This window comes from Halichoerus grypus, chromosome 9 (assembly GCF_964656455.1).
Source record: "Halichoerus grypus chromosome 9, mHalGry1.hap1.1, whole genome shotgun sequence".
NCBI lineage: Eukaryota > Metazoa > Chordata > Mammalia > Carnivora > Phocidae > Halichoerus > Halichoerus grypus.
The window spans coordinates 47,105,067-47,131,535 of NC_135720.1; the positions used below are offsets into that span (position 1 = coordinate 47,105,067).

The 26,469-nt window shown below is 39.7% G+C and overlaps 1 protein-coding gene across 4 annotated transcripts in view; it reads left to right on the top strand.

Annotated features, from left to right (window-relative positions):
- The window catches only part of HS3ST5 (heparan sulfate-glucosamine 3-sulfotransferase 5), a 271,378-nt gene that overhangs the window by 198,856 nt on the left and 46,053 nt on the right, over positions 1-26,469 (top strand). Inside the window, exon 4 of one of the 4 annotated variants that reach the window (XM_036074703.2) lies at positions 23,153-23,256. The exons of the other annotated variants lie outside the window; for them this stretch is intronic. The gene's annotated coding sequence lies outside the window, so the exon portion shown is untranslated. The remainder of the gene's footprint in view (positions 1-23,152; positions 23,257-26,469) is intronic. 4 annotated transcript variants of the gene reach the window in all.

The following is a 26,469-nucleotide window of genomic DNA, read 5'->3' on the forward strand; positions in this document are numbered from 1 at the left end:
TTAATGATTTAATTTCTAAAAATAGCTATCTGCAGATTGGGAGTTTGATGGACCAAATGTTATAATCTTGTGTAAAGGATCATAATCTGACCCATGAGTCATCTCTGTTTCTTTGTTTCTGTGCCCCACACTTTACTGTTCAACACACACTCTTCCAAAGGTGGGGGATGTGTAGGTAGTGGAGGCCCAGTTGGCTGTATGTATGGTAATATATTTGTAACATATGTTAGCTAAAGTGTAGTTTCAATATCCTAGGTGATTTATTTCTTTCCAAGCTTATGTTAACAAGGATTGTCATGAGTTTAAAGGGAAAACCATAGAAATAAAGCACATAGGGCTGAAGATACCAGAAATACCTGATGCCACAATCATTCCAAAATAAACATGATCTACCACCCTATTGAAGATGAAGATGAATTCCAGAGAGGATTTTCCAACTGGATGCAATAAATGTGCTTGCTCTCTGTCTCTCTCTGTCTCTCTGTCTCTCTCCCTCTCTTCTCATAATTCCCCATAACTTCTGAAACATAGACCCACTCCATGAAGGCGGAGATTGTATTATTCACAATTTTATCCCCAGGCCCAGACAATCTTCCAAAAAGTAGGGGCTCACTAAATTGTGTGATGGGTGAAAGAAAGAATGTTGATGTGAAATGGTGAAATGTTTAAGCACAACCCCAAAAGTCAGCCACAAAGGATGGCATGGATCCTGCCAAGGTGACTCCTGAAGGATCCAGGCAGTCAAGGCATGACTCCAAGAGCTCGTCATACATTCTGGAAACGGCCAGTAGCAAGGTTGGCTAGGCAGAGCGGTAGAAGATCTCAGCTGGACCTTTCTTTCAGCATTACACAAACCAGGCTCATCCCCAGGGACAGGGGTTGGTGTCTGGGGTGGGCCAGGGAAGGGAGGGGAGGCAAGGACAGAAAAGGCAGCAAGCCCTGGCATCTAGCACTCAGGCTGGGCCTGGGACAGGACTTTCAGTGGGCAGAAGGTAGGATAAGCTGTCAGACTAAGATCTAGCACTAACTTCTTAGTCATCACCCATAACTGTATTCCTACCTCCAAAATGTTATTTTTAACATACGCTAAACATAAACAAATGTATAGATAAATAAATAAATAAGTAAATAATAACTTTTTAAAAATAAACATTCAACTTTTTTCCAAAGACTGTGACAAATATCTTTAAGAAATGATATTGTAATAACCCAATATTAGAGACAACCATAGTATTCAAATCCAGTGGTTGGTTAAAAAAAATATGGGATAATTATGCACTATGTAAAATGATTTGTAAATATTCTTTTCTCATGTTATTAAGTGAAAAAGTGTTGTACTTATTTATAAAACGAAAATTTAATTCACCTACAAAGCAAAGAATTTAGGAAGATATTATCCAAGATATTATTAGTAGTTTTTGTTCAGTAACTGGATTACATTTTTTGTTTATCTGGAATTCTTAATTTTTATACAGTGAACATGTATTACTTTTAAAATTTTCAAAGGAGCAACAAAAAGCTGTTTAACATGCAGTAAATTTGTCCTTGATTCACCAGCTTACAGAAAGTCATCTGAGTGGACTGTCATTTGTCTTCACAAGTCCTAAGAAATGGGCTGACACTTCGGCTGTGTGTGTCTGTGTTCTCGGGAGTGAGCGTTACCACAGAAGCCTCCAGCACAGATGTTTCCATTTCTGTTACATGTGAAGAACTTAGAACACTGTTATGTGGCATATAAACTGTTGGTCAGAGCAGTAATACAAAAATAATAAGAGTAGTTTTGCTTCAAGAAATCCAACTTAATTTAAAGTGACTGAATTCCAATTTATAAGCCTGAGGTCCATTAGAGTTTGAATGCTTTTTGTTTCCTTTCAAATATACATTAATATTTGGCTCAGTGCTCATAGGGAAGCAATTCAGCACCAAAGGTGCAATTTTTCTTCCAGAATGCTAAAATCAATTTAGCTGTTTGGCTTGTATTAAATGGTGAGTTGTAGTCTCTGATGCCAAATTTCCCTCCAATTATAGGTGTACATTACTGGGACTTCTGGAAAAAAAAATATTAAGACCTCCCTTTTTAATTCTTAGAATTCAAGTCCCAAAGAAAAAGAACTAATCACTCATAGAAGAAAATTGTGACCTCCAGCTATAAATTTGTAAAATTTATAGTTTGATCACTGCTTGTCTTTTTAGAGAAGATTTTATTACTTTATCTAATAATATCCTTTTTTCTGTATAAAATACGATTTCTAGACTCTGCTGAAAAACAACTTAGCATTTTGCATGTGACTGACTAAAAAGATTCTCAAAATACAGCTTATAAATCATTAATTTCTCAGGAGTTTCTAAAACCATCTTCCAGTTGAACTGAAAAAAATAACCAAAATGTAATCACACAGAAAAACAATTTTTTTTTCTGTTCAATAAATCCATTGTCCATTTAAAGCACACATGCGTGCACACACACATACAGGCACACTAACATTTCAAAAACATTTTTAAAAAATCACATAATCCTGGGACATTGGGTGGCTCAGTCAGTTAAGCATCAACTCTTGGTTTTGGCTCAGGTCTTGATGTCAGGGTCCTGAGATCCAGCACTGCATTGGGCTCTGCGCTTGGCGTGAGTCTGCTTGAGATTCTCTCTCTCTCCCTCTCCATCTGCCCCTCCCCCTGCACTCGCTGTCTCTCTCTGTCTCTCTCTCTCTGAAATGAATAAATAAAATCTTTTTAAAAATTACATAATCTTAAGACCTCAATGTGAGACAGGAGTCCATCAAAATCCTAAAGGAGAACACAGGCAGCAACCTCTTCGACCTCAGCCGCAGCAACTTCTTCCTAGAAACATCGCCAAAGGCAAGGGAAGCAAGGGCAAAAATGAACTATTGGGACTTCATCAACATAAAAAGCTTTTGCAAAGCAAAGGAAACAGTCAATAAAACCAAAAGACAACTGACAGAATGGGAGAAGATATTTGCAAATGACATATCAGATAAAGGGCTAGTATCCAAAATCTATAAAGAACTTATCAAACTCAACACCCAAAGAACAAAGAATCCAATCAAGAAATGGGCAGAAGACATGAACAGACATTTTTCTAAAGAAGACATCCAAATGGCCAACAGACACATGAAAAAGTGCTCAACTTCGCTTGGCATCAGGGAAATCCAAATCAAAACCTCAATGAGATACCACCTCACACCAGTCAGAATGGCTAAAATTAACAAGTCAGGAAATGACAGATGTTGGCGGGGATGCGGAGAAAGGGGAACCCTCCTACACTGTTGGTGGGAATGCAAGTTGGTGCAGCCACTCTGGAAAACAGTATGGAGATTCCTCAAAAAGTTGAAAATAGAGCTACCATATGATCCAGCAATTGCACTACTGGGTATTTACCCCAAAGATACAAAAGTAGGGATCTGAAAGGGTACATGCACCCCGGTGTTTATAGCAGCAATGTCCACAATAGCCAAACTGTGGAAAGAGCCAAGATGTCCATCAACAGATGAATGGATAAAGAAGATGTGGTATATATATACAATGGAATATTATGCAGCCATCAGAAGGAATGAGATCTTGCCATTTGCAACGACGTGGATGGAACTGGAGGGTATTATGCTGAGCGAAATAAGTCAAACAGAGAAAGACATGTATCATATGACCTCACTGATATGAGGAATTCTTAATCTCAGGAAACAAACTGAGGGTTGCTGGAGTGGGGGTGGGGTGGGAGGGATGGAGTGACTGGGTGATAGACACTGGGGAGAGTATGTGCTCTGGTAAGCGCTGTGAATTGTGCAAGACTGTTGAATCTCAGATCTGTACCTCTGAAACAAATAATGCAATATATGTTAAGGAAAAAGAAGAAGAAGAATGTAGCAGGAGGGGAAGAATGAAGGGGGGAAAATCGGAGGGGTAGATGAACCATGAGAGATGATGGACTCTGAAAAACAAACTGAGGGTTCTAGAGGGGAGGGGGTTGGGAGGATGGGTTAGCCTGGTGATGGGTATTGAGGAGGGCACGTTCTGCATGGAGCACTGGGTGTTATGCACAAACAATGAATCATGGAACACTATATCTAAAACTAATGATGTAATGTATGGGGATCAACATAACAATAAAAAATTTTTTAAAAAATTACATAATCTTAAAGTTAGATATGAAAGTCATCAGGGTATGTTTGAAAGAACACAGATGTTGAAATCACAGAAAATTGATTTTAAGTCCCAGTTTAGTCAATTATTGTATGAATATAATAAAGCCAAATTACTTCATCTCTGAATTTCAGTGAATAACCCCTAAACAGCAAGCTTGTAAAACTTAGGGGAAGAAATTATATACAGGCCATGTCATAATCACTACAGATACTAAGTATTTAACAAATGCTAGCTGGGGGCTTATTGGTTTATTTTCTGTTTATTTGACTATACTGCAGGCTCCTGGAGGGCAGGAACTATATCTTCTTTGGACCGTCAACATTTTAGCACAATTTCTAACTCCTAGTAGTTACTCAATAAACATTTGTTGACTAAATTAATGGAGCAATATAGAATCCTTCAAGGACTGAGGTTTCCTCACTAGGATTATTTGTGACTTTGTCATAATGTAACATACTAGATCTTGCCAGATTTCCAATCCCTTTTAAATGTTACGATTTCAGTAACATAAATATCTTTTATCTAAATCTTTTGGATTCACTTCTTTACAAGCTGGAGTACATTTTTTACATCCAGTGTTCCCTCTTTGGGTTGCTATGTAATCTCCCATGTTTTCCATTACTTCCTTAACATTAAGTGGCTTCTTATTTAGCCAATTTAAATCCCCTTTACAATTCCCCTGACTGCCTCCTCAACTTTTAAAAAATCCCACAGTGCTGCTTTTGAGAGATGACTTTATTTTCTGGATAAGTCAAGAATCTATCAGATTCTGTCATTTTATCAGAACAACATTTTTGACATGTTTCAAATGGTTAAAGTCTCCCAGTGGTGGTCTGACCACCATGCCAGTTTCACCATCTGTGTTAGGAAAGCATTTGGCTGATGCATCCCTATTAAGTCACTTCTCTTCTGCTCCATTTATCTTCGCTCAGACACTTTGCATTCTACCTTTCCTTTTCGGTTTGTGAGTATCCATTCCTTGTATACCTTTTCATGTGCTTTGTTAATCTTTTTTTTTTTAATTTTTTTATTATGTTAATCCCCATACATTACATCATTAGTTTTAGATGTAGTGTTCCATGATTCATTGTTTGTGCATAACACCCAGTGCTCCATGCAGAACGTGCCCTCTTTAATACCCATCACCAGGCTAACCCATCCTCCCAACCCCCTCCCCTCTAGAACCCTCAGTTTGTTTTTCAGAGTCCATCGTCTCTCATGGTTCGTCTACCCCTCTGATTTCCCCCCCTTCGTTCTTCCCCTCCCGCTATCTTCTTTTTTTTTTTCTTAACATATATTGCATTATTTGTTTCAGAGGTACAGATCTGAGATTCAACAGTCTTGCACAATTCACAGCGCTTACCAGAGCACATACTCTCCCCAGTGTCTATCACCCAGTCACCCCATCCCTCCCACCCCACCCCCCACTCCAGCAACCCTCAGTTTGTTTCCTGAGATTAAGAATTCCTCATATCAGTGAGGTCATATGATACATGTCTTTCTCTGTTTGACTTATTTCGCTCAGCATAATACCCTCCAGTTCCATCCACATCGTTGCAAATGGCAAGATCTCATTCCTTCTGATGGCTGCATAATATTCCATTGTATATATATACCACATCTTCTTTATCCATTCATCTGTTGATGGACATCTTGGCTCTTTCCACAGTTTGGCTATTGTGGACATTGCTGCTATAAACATCGGGGTGCACGTACCCTTTCGGATCCCTACTTTTGTATCTTTGGGGTAAATACCCAGTAGTGCAATTGCTGGATCATATGGTAGCTCTATTTTCAACTTTTTGAGGAACCTCCATACTGTTTTCCAGAGTGGCTGCACCAACTTGCATTCCCACCAACAGTATAGGAGGGTTCCCCTTTCTCCGCATCCCCGCCAACATCTGTCATTTCCTGACTTGTTAATTTTAGCCATTCTGACTGGTGTGAGGTGGTATCTCATTGAGGTTTTGATTTGGATTTCCCTGATGCCGAGCGAAGTTGAGCACTTTTTCATGTGTCTGTTGGCCATTTGGATGTCTTCTTTGGAAAAATGTCTGTTCATGTCTTCTGCCCATTTCTTGATTGGATTCTTTGTTCTTTGGTGTTGAGTTTGATAAGTTCTTTATAGATTTTGGATACTAGCCCTTTATCTGATATGTCATTTGCAAGTATCTTCTCCCATTCTGTCGGTTGTCTTTTGGTTTTATTGACTGTTTCCTTTGCTTTGCAAAAGCTTTTTATGTTGATGAAGTCCCAATAGTTCATTTTTGCCCTTGCTTCCCTTGCCTTTGGCGATGTTTCTAGGAAGAAGTTGCTGCAGCTGAGGTTGAAGAGGTTGCTGCCTGTGTTCTCCTTTAGGATTTTGATGGACTCCTGTCTCACATTGAGGTCTTTCAACCATTTGGAGTCTATTTTTGTGTGTGGTGTAAGGAAATGGTCCAGTTTCATTCTTCTGCATGTGGCTGTCCAATTTTCCCAACACCATTTGTTGAAGAGACTGTCTTTTTTCCATTGGACATTCTTTCCTGCTTTGTCAAAGATTAGTTGACCATAGAGTTGAGGGTCCATTTCTGGGCTCTCTATTCTGTTCCATTGATCTATGTGTCTGTTTTTGTACCAGTACCATATTGTCTTGATGATGACAGCTTTGTAATAGAGCTTGAAGTCCGAAATTGTGATGCCGCCAGCTTTGCTTTTCTTTTTCAACATCCCTCTGGCTATTCGGGGTCTTTTCTGGTTCCATACAAATTTTAGGATTATTTGTTCCATTTCTTTGAAAAAAGTGGATGGTATTTTGATGGGGATTGCATTGAATGTGTAGATTGCTCTAGGTAGCATTGACATCTTCACAATATTTGTTCTTCCAATCCATGAGCATTGAACGTTTTTCCATTTCTTTGTGTCTTCCTCAATTTCTTTCATGAGTATTTTATAGTTTTCTGAGTACAGATCCTTTGCCTCTTTGGTTAGATTTATTCCTAGGTATCTTATGGTTTTGGGTGCAATTGTAAATGGGATCAACTCCTTAATTTCTCTTTCTTCTGTCTTGTTGTTGGTGTATAGGAATGCCACTGACTTCTGTGCATTGATTTTATATCCTGCCACTTTACTGAATTCCTGTATGAGTTCTAGCAGTTTTGGGGTGGAGTCTTTTGGGTTTTCCACATAAAGTATCATATCATCTGCAAAGAATGAGAGTTTGACTTCTTCTTTGCCAATTTGGATGCCTTTGATTTCTTTTTGTTGTCTGATTGCTGTGGCTAGGACTTCTAATACTATGTTGAATAGCAGTGATGATAGTGGACATCCCTGCCGCGTTCCTGACCTTAGGGGGAAGGCTCTCAGTTTTTCCCCATTGAGAATGATATTCGCTGTAGGTTTTTCATAGATGGCTTTTATGATATTGAGGTATGTACCCTCTATGCCTATACTCTGAAGAGTTTTGATCAAGAAAGGATGCTGTACTTTGTCAAATGCTTTTTCTGCATCTATTGAGAGGATCATATGATTCTTGTTCTTTCATTTGTTAATGTATTGTATCACATTGATTGATTTGCAGATGTTGAACCAACCTTGCAGCCCAGGGATAAATCCCACTTGGTCGTGGTGAATGATCCTTTTAATGTACTGTTGGATCCTATTGGCTAGTATTTTGGTGAGAATTTTTGCATCCATGTTCATCAGGGATATTGGTCTGTAGTTCTCCTTTTTGATGGGGTCTTTATCTGGCTTTGGGATCAAGGTAATGGTGGCCTCATAAAATGAGTTTGGAAGTTTTCCTTCCATTTCTATTTTTTGGAACAGTTTCAGAAGGATAGGTATTAATTCTTCTTTAAATGTTTGGTAGAATTCCCCTGGGAAGCCATCTGGCCCTGGGCTTTTGTTTTTTGGGAGATTTTTGATGACTGCTTCAATTTCCTTAGTGGTTATAGGTCTGTTCAGGTTTTCTATTTCTTCCTGGTTCAGTTTTGGTAGTTGATACATCTCTAGGAATGCATCCATTTCTTCCAGGTTATCTAATTTGCTGGCATAGAGTTGCTCATAATATGTTCTTATAATTGTTTGTATTTCTTTGGTGTTGGTTGTGATCTCTCCTCTTTCATTCATGATTTTGTTGATTTGGGTCATTTCTCTTTTCTTTTTGATGAGTCTGGCCAGGGGTTTATCAATCTTGTTAATTCTTTCAAAGAACCAGCTTCTGGTTTCATTGATCTGTTCTACTGTTCTTTTAGTTTCTATTTCATTGATTTCTGCTCTGATCTTTATTATTTCTCTTCTTCTGCTGGGTTTAGGCTTTATTTGCTGTTCTTTCTACAGCTCCTTTAGGTGTAGGGTTAGGTTGTGTACTTGAGACCTTTCTTGTTTCTTGAGAAAGGCTTGTATTGCTATATACTTTCCTCTTAGGGCGGCCTTTGCTGCATCCCAAAGATTTTGAATAGTTGTGTTTTCATTTTCATTGGTTTCCATGAATTTTTTAAATTCTTCTTTAATTTCCTGTTTGACCCATTCATTCTTTAGTAGGATGCTCTTTAGCCTCCATGTATTTGAGTTCTTTCCAACTTTCCTCTTGTGATTGAGTTCTAGTTTCAAAGCATTGTGGTCTGAAAATAGGCAGGGAATGATCCCAATCTTTTGATACCGGTTGAGACCTGATTTATGACCTAGGATGTGATCGATTCTGGAGAATGTTCCATGGGCACTAGAGAAGAATGTGTATTCTGTTGCTTTGGGATGGAATGTTCTGAATATGTCTGTGAAGTCCATTTGGTCCAGTGTGTCATTTAAAGTCTTTATTTCCTTGTTGATCTTTTGCTTAGACGATCTGTCCATTTCAGTGAGGGGGGTGTTAAAGTCCCCCACTATTATTGTATTGTTGTCGATGTGTTTCTTCACTTTTGTTATTAATTGCCTTATATAATTGGCTGCCTCCATGTTAGGGGCATAGATATTTACAATTGTTAGCTCTTCTTGTTGGATAGACCCTTTAAGTAGGATATAGTGTCCTTCCTCATCTCTTATTACAGTCTTTGTTTTAAAATCTAATTTGTCTGATATAAGGATTGCCACCCCAGCTTTCTTTTGGTGTCCATTAGCATGATAAATGGTTTTCCACCCCCTCACTTTCAATCTGGAGGTGTCTTTGGGTCTAAAATGAGTCTCTTGCAGACAGCAAATCGATGGGTCTTGTTTTTTAATCCAATTTGATAGCCTGTGTCTTTTGATTTGGGGCATTTAGCCCATTTACATTCAGGGTAACTATTGAAAGATATGAATTGAGTGCCATTGTATTGCCTGTAAGGTGACTGTTACTGTATATTGTCTGTGTTCCTTTCTGGTCTATGTTGCTTTTAGGCTCTCTCTTTGCTTAGAGGACCCCTTTCAAGATTTCTTGTAGGGTTGGTTTCGTGTTTGCAAATTCCTTTAGTTTTTGTTTGTCCTGGAAGCTCTTTATCTCTCCTTCTATTTTCAATGACAGCCTAGCTGGATATAGTATTCTTGGCTGCATATTTTTCTCATTTAGTGCTCTGAATATATCATGCCAGTCCTTTCTGGCCTGCCAGGTGTCTGTGGATAGGTCTGTTGCCAATCTAATGTTTCTACCATTGTAGGTTACATATCTCTTCTCCCGAGCTGCTTTCAGGATTTTCTCTTTGTCTCTGAGACTCGTAAGTTTTACTATTAGATGTCGGGGTGTTGACCTATTTTTATTGATTTTGAGAGGGGTTCTCTGTGCTTCCTGGATTTTGATGCCTGTTTCCTTCCCCAAATTAGGGAAGTTCTCTGCTATAATTTGCTCCATTATACCTTCTACCCCTCTCTCTCTTTCTTCTTCTTCTGGGATCCCAATTATTCTAATGTTGTTTCGTCTTATGGTATCATTTATCTCTCGAATTCTGCCCTCGTGATCCAGTAGTTGTTTATCTCTCTTTTTCTCAGCTTCTTTATTTTCCATCATTTGGTCTTCTATCTCACTGATTCTTTCTTCTGCCTCATTTATCCTAGCAGTTAGTGCCCCCATTTTTTATTGCACCTCATTAATAGCCTTTTTGATTTCGACTTGGTTAGATTTTAGTTCTTTTACTTCTCCAGAAAGGGTTTCTCTAATAACTTCCATGCTTTTTTCAAGCCCAGCTAGTATCTTTAAAGTGATGATTCTGAACTCTAGATCCGACATCGTACTAATGTCCATATTGAGTAGGTCCCTGGCAGTCGGTAGTACCTCTTGTTCTTTTTGTTGAGGTGATTTTTTCCATCTTTTCATTTTGTCCAGAGGAGAATAGATTAGTGAGAGAACAAAATGCTAACAGGGTAACAACGTCCCCAGAAAATATACTCTAAACAAATCAGAAAAGACCTGAAGCAGTGGGAAAAGAAAGGGAAAGAGAGGAAAAGAAAAAGAAAAAGATAAAAACAAAAACAGAAGAAAACAAAAAAAATGGAATATGATCAAATATGCTCAGGCTGGTATATAGATCAGTGCCACCCACTAGATTTTGGGTGTATTTTGGTCTGTTAGAAGAAAGTGCCTCCCAAAATTTTAAAGAAAGAAAAACTTATATATGTACAAAAATAAGGGTTGATATGATGAAGGGATGGAATATGACTGTAAAGATGGAAATTATAAAAAATTTTATGAAAGGAATTGATAAGAAGTTGTTTGAAAAAAGAAAGAAGAGGATTTAAAAAAAAAAAGAAAAAAAAGGAAGAGAATGTGATCAGGCAGGGGAGTAGAAAAAAACCATACACTAGAGATTTAGGGTATATTTTGATCTGTTAGAAGAAACTATCTCAAAATTTTAAAGAGAGAACAACTTATATATATATGCCAAAAATACGGGTAACTACTATGAAGGGATAGAATATGACTCTAAAAATGAAAAATAAAAATGTTTTTTTAAAAAAGGGATTGATAAGATATTGGTTGAAAAAGGGAAAAAGAAAAATTCAAAAAAAAAAAAACAGTTAAAAAAAAATTAGCTTTGAAAGACTACAGAATCATGGTAAAAAAGCCATGGATTCTATGTGCAGTATTCCCCTAGCGCTGGAGTTCTGCCGTTCTCATTGATCGGTAAACTTGGTCTTGGCTGGCTGTTCTCGCTGATCTTCTGGGGGAGGGGCCTGTTGCCGTGGTTCCCAAATGTCTTTGCCAGAGGCGGAATTGTCCCACCCTTGCCGGTCCGGGCTAAGTCATCTGCTCGGGTTTGCTCTCGGGAGCTTTTGTTCCCTGCAAGCTTTCCGTACAGCTTTGGAAGCCGAGAGTGAAAATGGCGGCCTCCCAATCTCCGCCCCGTAGAAGCCGAGAACTCAGGCCCCGCTCCTCAGTGAGCCCCCAGAGAAAAGCAGTCAGTCACTCCCGTCTCCCCGGTCTCCGGCCGCACTCCGTGCTCACCCGGCCTGTGACCGCGCGTTTCTATCTCTGGCACCCGACTCGGTGTGGAGTCTCCAAACCCAGCAGATCCCTGTGGTGCGCGCTCCCACACCGCTCCTCCCAGGGGAAGAAGGTGAGTCTCCCCGGATCTGCCACTTGTTGGGTCCCTGCTGGAGGAGCAGTGGCCTGACTGTGCCGCGGATCACGGTTTATGGCAACCCCGAGCTGAGAGCCCGCGCCTCGGCTCCGTCTCTGCAGCCGGCTTCCCCGCTCCAATACCTGGGAGCTCTGCCGCATTCAGGCATCCCCGGTCTTTCTGTGACCCCGAGGGTCCTGAGACCACACTGTCCCGCGAGGGTTCCACCCCCCGCTTAGCCACCTGAGCGACGTCCCTCAGCGGAGCCGACTTCTAAAAGTTCCGATTTTGTGCTCCACGGCTCTATCACTTGCCAGAAGCGGCCGACGGAGGACCCTCCCCCGCCGTCTATCCTCCCGAATATCCCCTCGGATTCACTTCTCCGCACGTCCTACCTTCCAGAAAGTGGTCGCTTTTCTGTTCAGAGAGTTGTTGCTATTCTTTTCTTCGATCTCCTGTTGAGTTCGTAGGTGTTCAGAATGGTTTGATCCTTATCCAGCTGAATTCCTGAGACCAGACGAAATCCAGGTCTCCTACTCCTCCGCCATCTTGCTCTGCCCCCCCCCACTTTGTTAATCTCTTATTCCCTTTAGTGTATCTGTTCCTTTTGAATAAGATGAACTTATTAGTTATGACAATATACATTATCTTTTCATTACAAACAACTCACAAATCTAAATGGTTTAATTTTTTTTTCCCTTGCAACCCACCACGGGTTGGGTGCTCTTCTGTTCCATTTAGTACCAGGCAAACAGACCAGCTATTATCTGGAACACAGTCAAGCACTAGGCGCTATGGCAGAGGGAAAAAGACCTGTGGCACACAAGTTCTTAAAGCTTTCATCTATAGAGGCTATGTGTCATTTCTGCTCATATTTCAATAGCCTGAGTGAGCCCTATTCCATGACTGTCTTAAAAGCGGATGGGGCAGTACCCTCCAACTACCTGTCTAAAAGAAAAACCAGAAATAACTGGTGAAGAGACTAATACCTGAGACATAAAACTTTCTACCAATTCATTTTGATTCTGAGTCTTTTCCTACCTGCCAGAGCTCATATTTACTTCCACATTTTAAAATCTCAAGTTCCTTAATTTATTAACCAGAATAGGAAGTTTTCTTGAATAGAAAAATGGAAACCAGCAGTCAAGATAATGTTAAATAATGCTAGTAACCCCGTATCATTATTTTATTATATACAGATTGTTTTTAATACAGTTAATTCTCATCCTTAAGAAAGCAATAGTTTGAGAATCACGAGTCTACTAGAGAGACATCAAACTCTTAAGACAAAACACAGAGTTGCAGTCCTGTTCCTTCTTTGTATTTCCTGCATGACTATAGATCAGTTTCTTTCTACATATCATTTTTCCACTGAAAATTGTGCCTACCTCCTGTGACATGTGGGAATGGATAAGCCAGCGAGAATTGTATACTTGACCCATCAAACCCTCAACAGTATCTCAAAATCACCTGCTTAAAGACTGGTAAATCTGGTCATACGCAGAAAACCCACAACTAGAGGAATAAAGTAGTCACCCTTGCCACCAAGAGAAGGCCCTGTAAATGTTAACATCAGCTTCAATTCCCTCTGTGACCTGAGGCAGATCACTTAGTTGCTAGCTGTCTTCCTTTTCTGGTCCAAGGATAATATTAACATACTTCTCTAGGTCCTTGTGAGGCATAATGCATAGAATTGATAGCAAAGGCATTTTTCAGAATTTGAGACACTGTAGACATTTAATGTACTCTGGATTCCCAACAGTGCCGCTCTTTGAGGAGAATGTCTGGCCAGAGAGAGAAATGTCTAAAGCAAGGGGTATTTTTATAGGGCAGAGATGTCTATTCCTGAATTCCCAATTAGGCAGAATCATTTTCCTACGTTGTGGATTATATCTGGGCTGCTTGATGTACTGATCCGATCTTCCTCTTTTTTTTAGGCATTTTTCTGGTTTCTCTTCCTAACCACTTGGCAGAGGAGATAAAATTCAAATTAGTCCTTTTTTGCTCGGTATAGTAACTCTAGGAAAAAGTTGGTTTGGAGAGCTGGTTATAAATAATACTGATGCTTTGGGTTTAGAGTTAGAATAATGACATTTGTTTAGCATTTAACTCTTTGCAAAGTGCATTCATAGCATGTATAATCTTATTTGAGCCTTACTGTTACTCTGTAAGGTGGGCATCATCCTAATTTACAGAAGAGAAGACAGAGGTCTAAAGGATTCAGTATGTTGCCAAGCCTGCCACACTAAGAAATGACACTCAATCCCAGATTTTCTGATTGTGCACAGAGTAATCTTTTGTTCCATTGTTCTAGGCTGCCTCTGTTTTCTGGCAGACAGGTGCCACCCAGCTTTAAACCATAATCAGCTGGAACCAACGTAGAGTAGGAAAGGAGGAAATTGATTAAAGAAACAGACAGAAAGAAACTAATCATTTGAAGCCAAATTTAAGATTCTTTTGCTCAGGAGGTTAAAGGACCTAAACATTTCTTCAAGACTAATTTTATTATTCTAATGAGATAAAATTAATTTGGTTAATTAATCAGTTATTCTTGCCCAGAACATTCAGCCAGAATGGGGAGGGAGAGAGATTTTTAATTCCCAGTAAAAGTGATGACTTGATTTCTTTTTTTTATTATGTTCAATTAGCCACTGTACAGTACATCATTAGTTTTTGATGTAGTGTTCAATGATTCATTAGTTGCATATAACACCCAGTGCTCATCACAACACATGCCCTCCTTAATACCCATCACCCTGTTATCCCATCCCCCTACCCCCTCCCCTCTGAAACCCTCAATTTGTTTCCCGGGGTCCATAGTCTCTCATGGTTCATCTCCCTCTCTGATTTCTCCCCCTTCAGATTTTCCTCCCTTCCCCTATGGTCCTCCATACTATTGCTTATGTTCCACATATGTGAAACCATATGATAATTGTCTTTCTCTGCTTGACTTACTTCACTTAGCATAATCCCCTCCAGTTCCATCCATGTCGATGCAAATGGTGGGTATTCATCCTTTCTGATGGCTGAGTAATATTCCATTGTATATATGGACCACATCTTCTTTATCCATTCATCTGTTGAAGGGCATCTCGGCTCCTTCCATAGTTTGGCTATTGTGGACATTGTTGCTATGAACATTGGGGTGCATGTGCCCCTTCTTTTCACTACATCTATACCTTTGGGGTAAATACCTAGTAGTGCAATTGCTGGGTCATAGGGTAGCTCTATTTTTAATATCTTGAGGAACCTCCATACTGTTTTCCAGAGTGGCTGTACCAGATGCATTCCCACCAACAGTGTAAGAGGGTTCCCCTTTCTCCACATCCTCATCAACATTTGTTGTTTCCTGTTTTGTTAATTTTTGCCATTCTAACTGGTGTAAGGTGGTATCTCAGTGTGGTTGTGATTTATATTTCCCTGATGGCTAGTGATGTTGAGCATTTTTTCATGTGTCTGTTAGCCATTTGTATGCCTTCTTTGGAGAAGTGTCTGTTCATGTCTTATGCCCATTTTTTGACTGGGTTATTTGTTTTTTGAGTGTTGAGTTTGAGAAGTTCTTTATACATCTTGGATATCAGCCCTTTATCTGTAATGTCATTTGCAAATATCTTCTCCCAGTCTGTGGGTTGCCTCTTAGTTTTGTTGACTGTTTCCTTTGCTGTGCAGAAGCTTTTTATCTTGATGAAGTCCCAAAAGTTCATTTTTGCTTTTGTTTCCCTTGCCTTTGGAGATGTGTCTTGAAAGAAGTTGATGTGGCCGATGTCGAAAGGTTACTGCCTGTATTCTCCTCTAGGATTTTGATGGATTCCTGTCTCACATTGAGGTCTTTCATCCATTTTGAGTTTATCTTTGTGTATGGTGTAAGAGAATGGTCAGTTGCATTCTTCTATATGTAGCTGTCCAATTTTCCCAGCACCATTTATTGAAGAGACTGTCTTTTTTCCATTGGGTATTTTTTCCTGATTTGTCAAAGATTAGTTGACCATAGAGTTGAGGGTCCATTTCTGGAGTCTCTATTCTGTTCCATTGGTCTATGTGTCTGTTTTTATGCCAATACCATGCTGTCTTGGTGATCACAGCTTTGTAATATAACTTGAAGTCAGGCAACATGATACCCCCAGCTTTGTTTTTCTTTTTCAACATTCCCTTGGTGATTCAGTGTCTTACCTGGTTCCATACAAAGTTTAGGATTGTTTGTTCCAGCTCCTTGAAAAATGCCAATGGTATTTTAATAGGGATGGCATTGAAAGTGTAGATTGCTCTGGGCAAGATAGACATTTTAACAGTGTTTATTCTTCCAGTCCATGAGCATGGAATGTTTTTCCATCTCTCTGTGTCTTCCTCAATTTCTTTCGTAAGTGTTCTGTAATTTCTAGAGTATAGATCCTTTACCTCTTTGATTAGATTTATTCCTAGGTATCTGATGACTTGATTTCTTAATGATGGTATCAGCCAGTGACTCAATTCCATTCCCCAATCCTCCCCCCAAAACTAATAGCAATAAGGAGAGTTGATTTTCATTCATTGATTATGCATTTATTTAATACCATTTGCCAACAAATATTCATCTAACATGTGGAGGGAGGGGGAAAACAGTAAGTGGATTCTTATAGTAAGTGCTATAATATAACAAAAAATGATACCAAACCCAGAAGGAAAGGTCAAGAAAACTTCTTGGAAAAGGCAGCCATTAAGGTGAATTAAGCCATTACTTAATCTCATGAAGTGAGAGTTACTTGGATCAATGGTGGGGGAAATGGAGCTCTAGTAAAAGAACAGAAGCTCAAATGGCTCTGCATGGTAGGAGGATGGGGAAGAAGGTGGGAAGTGGAGGGAGATGGGCCAAAGAGGTAAGCACGGGTTGGACCTTGAAAGACCTGGTATAGCCTGCTAAAAATTATTCACTTTATTCTTAATGCTGTTGGATCCACTGATGATCTGACCAAATTAGAAAGATTTGTAGGGCAGATGGATTTGGGCACCTGGTAGTAGGTCTTTGGATGGACTCAGAAACATTCAAGGAGGTGGTTCATGAAATTCAAGCAAGAAACGACTGGTGAAAAGAGGTATGATCTTTGCTGAATGTCATTTACCTTGTACTGGAGCAAATCAGAAGCTAGAACTCAGCTTTTCTAATTCCTTGGCTGGCAGTTTTTTCTCTCATCCCACCGTGCCTTACCATCTCTTTGGCATTTTCTTTCTTTAGAGAACTCTATTCCTTTTGGAATGTGTACTAAGATGCTAGAACATTTTTAAGGTAATCTCATTCTCTACTAGAACTAAATATTTATCATGGTGATGTTAACGTTCAGACACTTCCCACCAGCAATCTCATCCATGTGATCTTATTTGGTTTTCTTCTGAGAATGCCAGAGCTATCTTTACTTCTATGGGTAAAAATAAAAATGCTCTAAATTTCTCTACCTAAATACTTTAAGCTTTGACTTTTCTTTATATTAGAGTTTGGGGAAAAACAAAGCAGTTGTTTTATTTTATTCTTTAGTATCAAAAGATAACTGCTTGATGTTAATGAGAATTATAGGGCCAGTTCAACTGCAGTGGTATGTTCAGAGCATAAAAGATCATATATCAACATGACCTCACTAACCTTCTCTGTACTAGATGACAAACTGATAGAAATAGCCTTTGGATCAGGTCACGGGCACACTAAAATACTTACCCTTCACCATAGAGCTCTATTGAACCCTATCTATCATTTACCACCTTCAATCACAGAAGCCTGCTTCAATGCTAAACAGAATTTCAAACAAAAAATAAAAGGAGAGACAACTTCCTTCAAATAGTTCAACTTCTGATTTTATTTCATATCTCTTTGAACTTGTAAGATAATATGAGGAAAGATCACAGCTAGTTACACTATGCTTTTTGCATTTATAGAGGGATTGTGGTATAAGAGAAAGAATAGGTTTTTAGAGTCAGTGGGTTGCCCCTTCCATAGAGGTTAACATCTTATCATTGCTATAATGATAAGATGGATGTATAATACTCTTTTCCTAACAGCAGAGCTAAGCCCAGCTAATAAAGATTTGGTTAAGCTTTTTAAGAGAATAGTGTGATTCAACTGAGCAGTTCTAAGACTGCCAGGTTCATGTTATACATACTTACTGCACATACTTCATCCCCATCTTCCAATAAACGTCGTTGTTCCTTGTTCTGAATGTGTCAATAAGAGATTTTTCCAGTCTATTTAGAAAATTAGGATTTTAAATAAATTATCTTCAAGGAAATAAATACACTCTTTAACCACTCTAATATTCATGTGTTATTTTCATATATTTTTCATGTGAGAGAGAAATATTTGGGAAAGCATAAAAATTAAAACATATTCTCATATAGATGATTGAATTTCATAGTTTGTCAGTGGGTAATAATTGAGATTTCATACATAGCATTTATGCATTTGACTTTGGGACAGCCACTTTCACTAACCTGGGAAACAATACTGAACGATGTAGACAATGTCCTTGGATTTATAAAGCTTACAAGGGCAATAGCAAAGATGATCTGCTGAATGAGTGAATGGCCTTTGCCTTCATGTAACCTTTTTTTTTTTTAATTGAAGTATAGGTGGCATATAATATGTTATTTTTAGGTGTACAGTATAGTGATTCAACAATTATATACATCATGAAGTGCTCACCATGGTATGTCTAGCCACCATCTGTCATCATACAAAGTTATTACAATATTATTTACTATATTCCCTATGCTGTACTTTTCATCACATCATTTATTTACTGAAAGTTTGTACCTCGTAATCCCCTTCACCTATTTCTCCGATCCCACCATCAAAGCCCCCCTCCACTAGCAACCACTAGTTTGTTTTCTATTTTTATGAGGCTGTTTCTCTTTTTTTTTGTTCTTGTTGTTTGTGTGTTCATTTTAACACATAAAGGGTGTATTTTCCTATGACTGAGTCTAAGTTACAACAGAACAGCTAGTCAGTAGAAGTTTTTTAAAAAAGCAACTATCTGGGGGCACCTGCGTGGCTCAGTCGGTTAAGCGTCTGCCTTTGGCTCAGGTCATGATCCCAGCGTCCTGGGATCTAGCCCCACATCAGGCTCCCTGCTCAGTGGGAAGTTTGCTTCTCCCTCTCCCTCTGCCCCTCCCCCCAGCTCGTGCTCTCACGCTCTCTCTCTGTCTCAAATAAATAAATAAAATCGTTTAAAAATAAATAAATAGGGGCGCCTGGGTGGCTCAGTTGGTTAAGCAACTGCCTTCGGCTCAGGTCATGATCCTGGAGTCCCGGGATCGAGTCCCGCATCGGACTCCCTGCTCAGTGGGGAGTCTGCTTCTCCCTCTGATCCTCCCCCTTTCATGCTCTCTGTCTCCCATTCTCTCTCTCAGATAAATAAAAAATCTTTAAAAAAAAAAAAATAAATAAATAAATAAATAAATAAATAAACAACTATTTGTTATACTTTTAACTTCAGCTTTTCCTTTAAAGCTTTTTGTCATCCCCTTAATAATATTTATCACTTCTTTTGTATATTATTCTGTGATTAATTTAGTCAAGAAGAAGAAAAATCAAAGCATGAGTATTGTACCAATCAGAAAAGCACATGCATAATAACAAAATGGACCTATAACCTGCACATAGTCAGATTTAAAGTATTTAAAGTTTTCTAAATGGAAAAATGTGTGACTTTATGTAATGCCAAATGACTTAATGAAGTCTTACAGCATTCCTGTTTTTGCATCCCATTCTGTGGGAGATCACTTTATTATGGAGTCCCATTGGATCTTCAGCCACTAAGCCTTTGTTGAAAAGCTCTTAAGAGTTTATATCATTATCATCAAGTAAACTTCAGTAACATTCTTTTCTGTAAATCACAAATGGGAATGATTATGCCCAGACTCATGGCTAACACTTAAAAATAACAGTATGTGAATAAGGTAGGATGTGGATGTGTTGTTAGGTGTGGAGGAAAGGAAAACCCCAATAAAGCAAGCACGATTCCCGACTCCCTTGAAAATGCACCAATGAATCAAACTATTCATAGAGAACCTGGTACGTACTCGGTACAGTGATTTAAAGAACTATAAATTGATTCCACCATCAAGATTATTCTATTCTAATCTGAGAAGCCAAATCAATGCATGAGCAACAAATGCAGAGACAGCCAGCATTCATCACTGCCTTCGGCTCAGGTTGTGATCTCAGGGTCCTGGGATCAAGTCCCACGTCAGGCTCCCTGCTCAGCAGGGAGTCTGCTTCCCCCTCTCCCTCTGCCCTTCCCCCAGCTCATGCTCTCTCTCTCACTCTCAAATAAATAAATAAAATCTTTAAAAAAATCATTAAGGATATAGTGCCATGGAAAATGAAGACAGGGAGGTTATTGTATCTGTCCAGGTGAGAGGTAGAGGGGAACTGGACTAGACTCCAGCAGTAGGGATGTGAGAAGTCATTGGGCTCAGGGCACACAGATAATACTTATACATCTGGATGTGGTCTGTGAGGGAGAAAGTGGAATTAAAACTTCTACATGTTTTGCCTGGGCTACTGAGTGTTACTGCCATTAAGGAGGCCCCTGAGAAGTTAAGAGAGTTGGGATCCAGGAGTCAATGGAAGAGATTGGTTTCCGATTGGCTCATGGACAGTTCATCCTCTACAACATGTGGAAGACAAAACGCATATGTAGCAATAGAAGCAGATTAGGGAAATGGTAGGAAGATGCTCTATTTACCAACTATTTATAATTATCTTTTTCTGTGAGGAAATAAGCACAAGCAGAGAGCAGATTGAGGAAAGACAGAGTTGGAGATGTGAGAAAAGAAAAGATATGAAATAATCATCTTGGAGAGAAAGTTAATTTATAGAAAAGTGATCAGATTGTCTGGAAATGTCAAGTGGTCACTTTTGACATGGAGTCATATTTTTTTAAGGTTTATTTATTTTAGAGACCATGTGAGCAGGGGGAGAGAAGAGGGGGAGAGACTCTCAAGCAGACTCTGTGCTGAGCATGGAGCCTGATGTGGGGCTGGATCTCACGCCCCTGAGGTCATGACCTGAGCTGAAATCAAGAGTCAGATGCTTAACCAACTGAGCCACTCAGGTGCCTCCATAGTCCTATTTGAAGTGAGGCCAGTTAGCATGGTTGTGTAATTTTTCCAGGGAACAGCTTTGTGGGTTGTGGCATAGACTAAGTAGATAGTTGTTGGATTTAAGCATGGGTATTAGTTTGCTACTGCTGCTATAACATACCATAAACTTACATATAACAAACCACAAACTAGTGGCTTTAAACAACACAAAGTTATTCTGTTGCCAGAGGTCAGAATTCAAAAATGAGTCTCACTAGGCTAAATTCAAAATGTCAGTAGGGCTGTGTTTCTTCTGGAGACCCTCAGGAAAAAATCCATGGCTTTGCCTTTTCCAGCTTCCTGAGCACATTTCTTGTCTTACTGCTCCCTTCAATCTTCAAAGCCAGCAACATGCTGCCAGCCCTCTGCTTCTCCCTCTTCTGCCTCCAGTGTGATTACCTTGGGCCCATTGAATGATGCAAGATAATCTGTCCATCTCAAGGTCCACGAATTAGCAACATCAATTACATCTGCAACTTTAGTTCCTCTTTGCCACATGACCTAACATATTCACACTTTCAGGGATTAGGCTGTGGACATCTCTGTGGAGCCATTATTCTGCCTAACACTGTAACTGTCTGCTCTGGCCACCATGACAAAATACCATAAACTAGGCATCTTAAACAACAGAAATTTATTTTCTCACAGTTCTGGAAGCTGGAAGTCTGAGATCAGGGTGCCAGCATGGTCAATTTCTGGTGAGAACTCTCTAGCTTGTAGACAAGTGCCTTCTTGCTCTGTCTTCATATGGTGAGGATGGGGAGTAGTGCTCTCTGATGTCTCTTCTTATAAGGACACTACTTGTATGGGATCAGGGCTCCACCCTTGTGCCCTCATTTAACCTTAGTTACCCCTTATAGGCCCCATCTCCAAATACAGTTGCATTGGAGGTTAGGATTGCAACTTATGAATTAGGAGGGGACATAGTTCAATCCATAGCATACACCTTGTTTGGAGTTTCGCCAGCTGAAGAATGACGAAGAGAAGGTAGGAGAGTGAAAAACTTAAGAGTGTTTTCAAGGAATGGTTATAGGGCTGAGCCATTGAATCCAAGCTGTAAGTAGAGAGTGGGGATTTCGAAAGGATGGTTAGAAGGGGACAAACTAGTAATATCCAGGAATGATGGGTCTCAGTGAGATCAGGAAACTTCTGGAGAAGAGAACTGGAATCAGTAAGCTGGAAGAACAGGAAGCGATGGTCATAGAGCAGCAGATTTAAAAATGGGGTTTCAGAGACTTAGGATTATTGGAAATGGCAAAGTTGATGAGTTTTGAAACTGAAGGACCCAAACAAACTCATCACAAGTCATTTCCCCCTGAATAAATCAGATACCTAGTATTGACCCAAGGAGACAGCAAGGTTCCAGGGTGCTTTTTATTTAAAAGAATAAGTGCCATTTACCCATTTTGAAAAGTAAACCCAGTTTCACATTCTGTCCCTGGCCTCTGGACCTGTGAGAAGGAAACCCCCCTTCCAGCCTCAGGTGGGTGGGGGTAGGAAGATTGTGCATGGAGAGGGATTTGTCACCCAGGGAAGCAGAGACCAGAACAACAATGCAGAAGGCCAATGCTCTGTGTGAGGAGGGTAGCCATTCTATTCAGGGACTAGTCAATGGCTTAGAAAATTATGTATACCTGCTTCCACTAAAGTGTGGCAGAGACTTGGGATGCCTTCTGTGGTACCAAGGGAACATTCTGTATCTAAATTGCTAAGGATGTTTCTATTTTGAACTTAAAACTGTTTCATGGTTTATTTTGCAATACAAATGTGGGTCATCTCATTGCAGTCTTCATTGAAAGACTCCTCTCTAGTGTACTCTGCCCAGAAAGCATTGAATTAGTTCTGCTCTATTGAAACCAGTACAAAATTGTCTGTGAAGTGCATGGTTTCCATGTCACATTATTAAAATATCATTAATTTCTTTCAGGTCTCTGCATATACTTTTTTCCAAGGCAGTACAAAATGACAGCTTACTGAATGCAAGAGTCCAGATCTGTATGTTCTCTATAATTTGGAGATGAATCTGAGTTGGATGAAAAAGCTACTGAACAAAATTGGAGAATAATGGAATGGCATGTTATGTGCTCCGAGGTCAATAATTCATTAAATGTAATGATTACAATAATATTATTAGATAATAAGGATTTGCCTTGTGCCTTTTGAAGAGAATTTAGAAGCAAATTGCTGTTTTAACTAGAAACTACATCTTTTAAATATGTTGCTAAAATAATAGATGCCACTACATTATGGAATATGCAAATACAAGTTGCAGTGTTAAAAAATTCATCTGATTACTTCCATGACACTTCTAATAGCCTCACATGTCTCATCCCACATCACACATTTGTCCGCATTCTCACATCCATCCTTCCTTCTTTCAGCTTCTTAATTTTCTGGACATCTTGCGAAGCCCAGCCTCTCCACAGAGACTTCTTTGACTGTAGGACCCACACACTGCTCCTCTCGGACTTGCTTTTGGCCTGGGGTTAGTATCACTATTCTCAAGTCAAATGGTCTCTGCTGACTAGTTTTAACATTTAACAATTTTACGTCTATGAGGACAAATTAGACCACATCCCTGCAGAACCAGCCCAGCCATGGGCACAGCGTCATGGTCAAAAGCATGTTTTATTTTTTGATTTAGGTAAGAACTGAAGCATGCCTCAACTCCCCATGGCACCCTCGCCTACCCAGGTCACTAGCTTGAGATTCATTTAGTGATGGTGGTGGGTAAAGTGTCAGGGGAAATAAAGCAATATATAGACTCTAGGCCACAGTCATATATTTCATAAACAATTTTAATTACTTTAGACAGATTAATTTAGAGTAGACTGAGGGGAAAACAGCCCAACTCCTCAGTAAGCACTCATCTAGCAAAAGGTCATCCAAAAAAGGTGAATGTTCTGTAGGTAGGTGGTGTATATGGAAATGCCATCTGCACCATTTCTGAGTCCCTGCCCTTAAGAAGCACACGGTAATTCCAGTTTGAGGAATGACATGACATGTCGAGAGAGATTTCTGCCCATACGCTCTACAGTTTCTACTAAATGTAAGCTCCATCAGGGCAAAGACTATGTCTGCATTGTTCATTGTTTTAGCCTTAATAACTAACACAATACCTGCATCTAGTAGTCACTAAATAAAATTAAATGAATGCAGAATTGTTCTTCAACACACAGGGGACAGGCAGTGAGGGGAAGGGCAGTCAGTACTTTCTAAGACTGCAAAGGTAGCAAACACTGCTGTAACTCAGTCTATGCTCTAAATCTTTGAACGAGCAGCAGCCGTGGACACCACCCTCCAAGAAAGGGGGGGCTTCAAGGGTCCAGGGATATCCAGTCACACCAGGAAGCAAGACCTGGCTGGGAAGGGATGGGGGGCAGGGACTGTGCTGTAGCCAGACCGTAGGTGCTCAGGAGAACCAAGTCCAAGTTGAGGCTGGCCCTGAATTTTTGCAAAGGAGATTTGCTTAATCCCTGGCCCCCCTGGACAGACAAGTGGGGGTGAGTTTTCTCAGTCAGAATTGCCTCCCGAACTCAAATCAGAGTGGATCTAGAGGATTTCACTCCGAGTGAAGCAAGGGGTCCTTAATAGTCAGCAATTTTATCTCTTGGTGTGAAAAAATAATAAATACATAAAGACAAACACCTTCCACTTAAGCTTCTAATAGATGCAAAGGTTACTTCTATTGGGAGAGAAGTAGAGAAATGCTGTATACATTTTCTGATAGCTTTATTGATGTATAATTGACGTACAATAAACTGCTCATAGTGTAATGTACAATTTGATTAGTTTTGACATATGTATGTACCTGTGAAACCATCACCACAATCAAGATAATGAACATATCTATCACCCCCCGCAAAAAAAAAAAAAAAAAAAAAATTTCCTTGTGCTTCTTTGTAATCTCTTTGTGCCATTATTGATTTACTGCCTCTCAGCTCCAAATGCGTCTTTTTTGCCTGCGCCATGAAAATGGACCTGGGCCATTTTTGCAGCCGGCACCTTGTTTAGCTTCGTCAGTAGAGGGTGCTGGAGAGCTATCACAGGAGGAAAGGGTTTTGCTTCCGGATTCGGTTCCGTGCTCTGGGCCAGGCTTGTGCAGTGCCCAGCAGCCTGCAGCACCAGGCGCTCAGAAGCTTCCCCCACGCACCCTTGGCCACATTCTTAGTTGAGTGCCTCCAGTAAGACACTTCCCATGAGCAGCTCCCCAGACACCGCAGAGGATGGATCTCGGTCAGGTCGCACCAATGCCGCACACAGCAGCTTTCTTTGTTTCTTCTTTGTTTCCAGTGAGCCAGAGCTGCACCCTCTCCAGCAAGGTCTATACCTCAACCTTGGGAGGAGGCGGGTGGTACTGGGGCTTTCCCCCGATAGTCGAATCTCAGCATACAGGGTGATAGGTGCTCCTTATATCTGCTATTACTGTAGAGTTCTCTTTACCTCTTACTAGCCATCCCAGGTTACTCCAATCTCCTGGTATACTTAATAATTCTGTGTATTAAACTTTCTCTGTTTGACTTACTTATTTCCCTCTCCTGGTTGGACCTGGACTATCTACCCACCTATCTATCTATCATCTATCTACCCTCCTTTATATCTATATACCTATATATCTATATACCCTCCTAACCATCCCTTTTTGCTACTCCTCTTTCCCCCAGGCAAACACCGATGTGCTTTCTGTCACTATAGATTAAAGTTCATTTTCTAGAATTTTATACAGATGGAACCCAAAGATTTTCTTCTATGTTTTTGTCTATAAATTTTATAATTTGAGGTTGTACATTAGGTCTAGAATGTTTTGAGTTGATATCTGTGCATGGTGCAGGATATGGATCCAAGTTGTTCTTTGCATATAGATATCAAGTTGTTGGGACACCTGGGTGGCTCAGTCGGTTAAGCTTCTGCCTTCGACTCAGGTCATGATCCCAGGGTCCTGGGATCCAGCCCCACATTGGGTTCTCTGCTCAGTGGGAGCCTGCTTCTCCCTCTCCCACTCCCCCTGCTTGTGCTTTCTCTCTCTCTCTGTCAAATAAATAAATAAAATCTTTAAAAAAAGAGAAAGAAAGAAAAGATCATTTCTCCACTAAATTGCCTTGCACCTTTGTCAAAAAATAGTTATCCAGATATATGTGAGTTTATTCTGAACTCTCTGTTCCGTTGATCTATACGCCCATCTTTATACCCGTGCCACACGGTACAGTTGTACAGTTATATATAGTTAGTTAATGTAGCTTTATAATAAGTTTTGAAATCAGGTAGTATTAGTCCTCTAACTTTGTTCTAATTTTCAAATTGGCTTTTGATTATTGTAAGACAGTGAATTTCCATATGAATTTTAGAATCCTCTTGGCAGTTTCTACCCCCCCCCCCCAAAAAAAGCATACGGAGATTTTGACTAGGATTATGTTGAATTTATAAATCAATTTAAGGAGAATTGGCAGCTTGACGATATCAGGTTTTCCAACCCATGAATATATATCCCCCTTCATTACTGGGTCTTCTTTAATTTCCCTCAGCAATGTTTTATAATTTCTGGTTTACAGGTTTGCATATCCTTTATCAAATTTATTTCCTAAATATTCCATATGTGTATGCTATTGCAATGGCATTGAATTACACGTTGATCACTGCTAGTATATACAAATATAATGGATTTTTATATCTTGAACTTATATTCTGCAACCTCAGTAAA